This window comes from Zonotrichia leucophrys, chromosome 8, assembly GCF_028769735.1.
Source record: "Zonotrichia leucophrys gambelii isolate GWCS_2022_RI chromosome 8, RI_Zleu_2.0, whole genome shotgun sequence".
NCBI lineage: Eukaryota > Metazoa > Chordata > Aves > Passeriformes > Passerellidae > Zonotrichia > Zonotrichia leucophrys.
The window spans coordinates 27,663,019-27,669,684 of record NC_088178.1 but is presented as its reverse complement, the minus strand read 5'-3'; the positions used below and the strand labels follow the sequence as shown (position 1 = coordinate 27,669,684).

The window sequence follows — 6,666 nt, the reverse complement described above, 5'->3', positions numbered from 1 at the left end:
TCTGCCTTCTCAGCGAAGCAGCTATCCCAGAAATTTGTGGCTCTGAATTTTGAGGGATTAAATTTGTAAGAGGAGGTTAGTGTGGGTAAGGTGAGCAGGGGCCAGGGGGTACCCAAAGCATCACCCACACCCCCTCTTTGCCCCACCAAGGCGTCCCCAGGGCTGCCTCCTCCTGCACCACCGGGATTTTAATGTCCCGCTTCCCTTGCCTGTTAATAAAGGAACAAAAAGCGCTTTTGCCTCCTCAAGGGTGTTGTGAGACAAAGTTGGTAAGTGCTGAAAAGAAACCCAAACCCGAGGAGAAAGCTGGCTTTGTTGCCTTCGGACACAGACCACTGCAGACCCTGCTTGAATTTTGCTGTAACATCTCTTGAATGAAAACGTGTTCTTCCAAAAAACCAAAAAACACGTCCTGACTGGAAACGGCTGCCAGGGGACTGAAAGGAACTGCAGATTATAAATCCTCTGGGCTCTTGTGGCAACAAAATGTTTGTCCCGTGGATTTGAGCTGGACCCAATGAATCCAAAAAGTGCTGGGAGTGACTCTTTAACCCATCCTGTTGGAAAAAAAGGGGGAAAAAAAACCCCAACAGGCTAAATAAACAAAAAAACCAAAACAAGAAACAACAGCAAGAAAACACATATTAATAATAATAATAATAATAATAATAATAATAATAATAATAATAATAATAGTAATGGGACATTGGACAGGAAAAAGAAAATTCAGAAGGTCAAAGGCTAAAACTCCACCTGAATTTTAAACTAAATTGGAAAGGAAAGAAAATTAAATTCAGTTGATTAGACCTTGTAAACTGTGCTTAAATAAAAGTTTCCAAGGACAACAGCATCAACAAACTCTGAATTTTCATAGTCAGAGAGGGTACCTTGGGGTACCAGGCAAAGACAAAAAGGATTGTATAAAAAATTACTGATTCTTCTATCCTGTATTTCACTGAGCTCTACAACAGTAAAAAACACATTTGCATGTTTCAAACTTGTGTCTGTATCATGATAAATATTTTGTCTCCACAGGAAAATATTTTTTTAGTGAGGATAATTTTTTTTTTAAATCGTTCTAACTAGATAAAATCTAACACTATAAAAAAATCTCTAGAGCAAGACTAGGACAAAATTATCTCAAAATGGAGCGGAATAAGGAGTGTACCCACAGTCTGGCATAACTGAAGCATTAATTACTGGAAAAGGATACCAGAAATATTTAAAGAAATGGCATCTTTAACAAGATGATGCTTTTCTGCTGTATTCCAGGCAAGCAAATATATGAGTCAACATCTGAAATGTGATGCAAAGAAAACATTGCAACTGCTTGGTTGGTTTCAGGAGCATATTATGTTTATAAAAACCAGAAGTTTTATCCTTAATGTTAAAAAAAATCCCACGGTTCTCTCCTTGAGATCTTTGATTTCCCTTGCCTAATTTCTAGACTCAAAAAGCAAATTCTTTTCTAATTGTTTTAATATATTTTGTTTTCAGCTACAAAGTCGGCCTCCTTGAACTTGCATTAATTTGATGTGCATCCATCTTAATTGAAGCTGATCCATTTCAGTCTTGGCAGCACGTTGATAATAAACAGGAACCAAACACCATTTGGCAAATTCCAATCTACCAGCAAAACCAGGGAGAAAGCAGAAAACCTGGGGCCATCTCCTGGAATCAGTTCCTGGGCTGCAACTCAATCTTTGTATGTATATGATTTTATTTTATTTTTTTATAGCCAAGCATTTATCATCATAATTGTATTTGTAATTTCAAAGGTACATTATCATACTAATGGATGATGAGCACTCAACAGTCACAAGAAATATTTATTGAAGAAGTTCTCCTGTCCTAACAGGGACAGTGTTCCCTAACCCCCATTATGGAAATTGGTTAAACCAAGAGAATATTTCCTTTGTAGTTTCAGCTCTTCAAAAAGCCTTTAATATCCTAAGCCAAAGCAACTGCCCATCAGAAACAGAAAGATGTACTTTGGTCCCCCATGCCAGCTTTTTATTTATGTCTGCCATTTCATTTCCCCTGTAATATGGGGGTAAGTCTTAGCCAACATCTTCATTTTCATTCATTAATGAAATCATGGTAATATCCCACTTTTCACTTAGCTGTCTCCCAGGCACTTTGGAGGTGTCTGTCACCCTGGTATGTGTGTATATATGGAGAGAGCACTCTGCCCAAAAATGACCAGTCAGTGAGGTTTCTCAATATAAAAAAGGTCAAAGTATTACAGGACTATTATTATCACTTAAAACTCCATGAAGCATTAAAATCATGAGTGTGGTAAAGCTGGAAAACACAACTTGATATAACAGTGTCTGTCAATGGGTTCTGCACTCCCTCGCTGCCCCACGCTTAGCAGACATGCTTCTCACCCAGACTTCATTTTTTTCCTGAAATAAAAGGTCACTTTGTGCCATGCTCATCCACTGTTCTGCTGTCCTTCTCAGCTTTAATCAGTGTAGGTAAACTGCATCCCTAAATAATTTGAAGGGCAATAAAAACAAGCACACACAAAAATTACCGCAGCTTCTATGTTCTTGAAAAGGGGGGAAAAATGTCCTGAAAAGCTCTCTTTATTAATATGAGATGGCAAATATTTTTTGCTGTTTATTAAATCATATGAAAGGTTAATTATGGTTAGCGACTGTGGGTAGAAAACAATTCTTGGAAGATGCTTTTGTAACAACAGGTTGGCAGTATGCAGAAGCCATCTGCTTCCTGCAAATGTTAAGGTACAATCTCAAACTTGTGAGGTTAAAAATTACAGATTGCAGAGTAGTTTGGTAGAAGGAAAATCCATGTTGTGTTGATGTAAAGTTGCTCAGTCTCCTTGACACACAGCCTGGAAGGAATGCCAAGTTCCCTAAAGGACGATGTTTGGCTGGAGAGGACCCTCGCTCGGGGTATTCTGTGCTCACACTGGCTGTCTGCACAGCTAATTAAGTCATTTTTGTGCTGTGATTCATCTTTTTTAATACAAGAATTGGTTTCAAATCCTGACCCGTGAATAGGAGTGGATTGTGGCAATAATATTCTGCTTTCAAGTGGGGAATTCAGCTCCTTCCATGAAGGAAATAGATAAAATCATTATCAAGGAGACGCATTCCTGAAACTTGTTGCTTCAGTCCACAGTGTGTGAACTTCATCATGGCTGCAAACTCCTCATGGACAGCACTGTCAGTAAGAAAAGAAGAGTTCTCAACCCCATTTTATAAATAGTGATCTGGGCAAAAAGATAGCAAGAGATTTGTCCGTGAGCCCACAGGGAGGCTGTGGCTGATGGAATCAAACCCAGATTTTTCAGATTGCAGTGAAGTGCCTTAACCACAAAACCATTCTTCCTCTCTGTGGGTCAGCTACGGTGACTTCAGCATTTGGGCTGGGCATTTAAAGATGTTTATCTTTTTCCAATGATCAAATTTAATTCTGCTGGATTTTCCACTTCTGGAAAACATCACCCACTTTATCCTTCCCCTCTAGAGATAATGTTGCCCAACTTTGCCTGCTCCCCACCAAGGAAAGACAAACTGAGCCACCTGTAAGAGAAGGGATGGGGAACTGCCCCCTTCAGTTTTCAGTCAAAAAGGGAGAAACTATTTTGGGTTTTTTCAGGCACTCTGACCTGAAGTGATGTCCTGCAACCTTCAGCCCCCTTTGCTGCTCCCCTAACTTACAACCTCTCCCCACACTCATCTCTAGGAGCTGACTGCCAGCCAGTTGCTGTGTAAAAGAGTTCATTTAGGAAAAAATCTGGGTCCTTTTTCCTGTTATTCTACCCTAAACAATTCTGTCAAGGCTATGAATGTCTGCAGGGGTTTCTTCTCCAACACTGCCTTTTTTTTTTTCTAACAGAGACTTTCCAGCTAGATGACTATTTTTTTAAAGCATCCTGTAAAGTGTTTTTATCTCCTCCTTTTGGGCTGGAGTTGGTGATCCACCCCATTATCAGCACCTCCTGCCAGGAAGGACATCCTGCCATTAAAATCCCTCTGTATGGAGGATAGAGGGGCTGACCTGACCACCCCTGGGCTGTGCTGCAGAGCTCCCAGTCATTCATCACAGCCTTGCTCCCCAGTGCTGGCAGCATCCCTTACCAGGATGGTTAGCAGCAGCAGGACCTGCCCTGCCCTGCATTGTCCCTTTCTGCTGCCAGCCCAGCTGCAGCCTCATTGAAGCCTCTGAAACCCTGAGCTGGGGTCTGCTGGTGGGCTGCAGGTGATGGCATCTTCTATTTCTGGGCTGAAACCACTGATGGGGAAGAAGGAACCAGCTTTATTCATCTCCCTGACGTTTTGTCAACAGACCTGGACCTTTCTTTCTCTTCTTCTTGGTCTGATCTCTTCAATGAAACTGAAGATCATTTTGGGTAATACCAGCAATGCTTTCATCAGGCTTCCTGGAGTGCCCTGCAGGAGTTGGCTGCATGTGAGGGACTGAAACACATAGAAATTAGGGATGAGATGTTTCAATGCCACCAAAGGGATTTGGATGCCCAGCATCCATTAAAATGAGTAACAATTCCTGTCCTGCCCTAAATGGCCGGAGCCCAAATTGCTCCACGAGATGGAAACCATCTTGGTTAATGCATGGACACTTAAGCCCTCAGCATCTGACTTCACTTATATTTTATTTCCAGCAAACTTGGTTGATGATGTCCAATGAAACCCTTGCACACCCCTTACCCTCTCCCCAGCAGCTCATCGCGCTGTCGCTTGCCAGCTCCACTATCAGGGGAGGGTGATGAAGGTACCTCATTTGTTTGCAAGTTGGAGAATGATGTAAAAGGTTCCTCGTCCATCATGATAAAGGCTTTCAAAAAAAGCCCCAGACAAATGTTCCTTCCTCTCGTTTCGCCCGCGCTCCGTGAGGACGTTTGAAGCCGAGGGAAAGTTCAGCGTAGCCATATGTACAGAGGGGCTGCACACAAATCACAGCTACTGCTAATTGGATCCAGAGATCTAATTGGTCCCTCGTGGTGGCACCCTGGGCTGCTCCTGCCTCCCCTGACCTGCCAAGGGGCTCAGCCACTCACAGCACCATCATTAAGCAGAGCAGGCATTGCCCAACCTAAGGGGAAGATGAAGATGTAAAATAATATATAATAATACAAAATAACATAATACAAAATAACTCCAGGTGCTTGCTCTGAGGCTAATGCCTCATCCAGAAAGCATCCCTACACCAAAGCATTGAGAACCCCACTAAAATTGCCAGAAATAGGATGTTTCCCACATCCCCTTCCTGCCCTAAGTGCAAAGCAACATGCCTGTCTATGTTAGGGACTATTGGTCTTTTTTAACCCTTTTTAGGACCACTATCACCCCATCCAATTCCACATGTGAGCCCAGCCACGAACTCTGGACTTGGATGCTCCCAAGTTACATGGAGCAAAGTCCTGGGGAAATGGGGAGGAAATATCCAAAGTTTGGACTCAGGTCCATTTTAGTTCTGGAAAAGGCTTTGAGTCTTCTTTTATTATGCAAACCTCCTCAGCCAATCCTGATTTTAATAAAGTTGATTAATGATTGCGCTGAGGACAAGGACAGTTATTCCCTGACTTATGCTACGCCGTTTATGGAAGCTGTATCCTTAAATGAATTACTGCAGGGATCATTAAATTTTGACTTAAATTGGACATAGTAAGCTCATTTGAAAAAATAAAAAGCTTAGCAAGTTATATATAAACTAAAGGAAAAATGAATCTCCTCAAGCTGTCTCCCCTCTCCTTCTCAAGCAGGAACCTAAAGGGCAGATTTGAAAAGTGAAGTTTAAATTTGCAGGGCAAATCTTCATGAGGGCACTTTGAAGCTGCATTTGTGCAATTCCTAATTGAATTATGGGTTCAAAACCTGGACCTTTATCCTCATTCAGTTTAACGGGTCCCCAGATTTGGGGTTGGCAGTAGAAATATTGTTACTCTAGAGAAGGAAGGTGAAAACTGCTGTGGTGTGGAAGGGGCTGGCGGGAAGTGGGTGCTGCTCCCATGTCCTGCACTGTGGCAGCTGGGGGGACAGAGACCCAGAAAAAAGGCACACTGTTTTTTAATGGGATTGCCTTTAAAAGTCACATTAAAAAAAATTTTTGATGGCTTTAGGATTTGAGTACTTCCTCACTGAGCGTTTTTAGAGGGAGGATGGAGATGCTGGACGTGGATCTTTTTCTGCTTTGCAAGCATTTGAAAACAGTTCAGTTACAGTTGATTTGGTTCCTCATGTATAAAACTGCCAACATTACTCCTTGATGCTGAGAATAATCACAGAAATGACCATGGGGCCTTGTGAGGGTGGTCACAGACTGGGAAACATTGCTCAGAAAAGCTGTGGCTGCCCCTGAATCCCTGGAAATGTCGAAGGCTGGGCTGGACAAGGCTTGGAGCAACTTGGGGTAGTGGAAGGTGTCGCTGCCCATGACGGGTGGAACTGTATGAGCTTTAAGGTTCCCTCCAACCCAAATAATTTTATGAATATTCATTCATTAAATAAAAAGGACTGCACCTTTGCATATGGATACATTTCCAGCAGAGGGGAAAGACTATAAGCAAAAATAAGGCGATAAAGTAGGGGAGGGGTTTAAGCAACAATATTCAGACCCTTCTGAACATCCAGGCTGTAATCTCCAGTAACATTTATTCATCCCACCTTCCAAATC

General features: G+C 42.1%; 1 long non-coding RNA gene across 1 annotated transcript in view; it reads right to left on the bottom strand.

The window, feature by feature from the left end:
- Positions 1–529: 529 nt before the first annotated feature.
- LOC135450769 (uncharacterized) overlaps positions 530–6,666 on the bottom strand; it is a 63,057-nt gene continuing 56,920 nt past the window's right edge. Inside the window, exon 6 of the long non-coding RNA XR_010441155.1 lies at positions 530–557. This is a non-coding gene — a long non-coding RNA (uncharacterized LOC135450769). The remainder of the gene's footprint in view (positions 558–6,666) is intronic.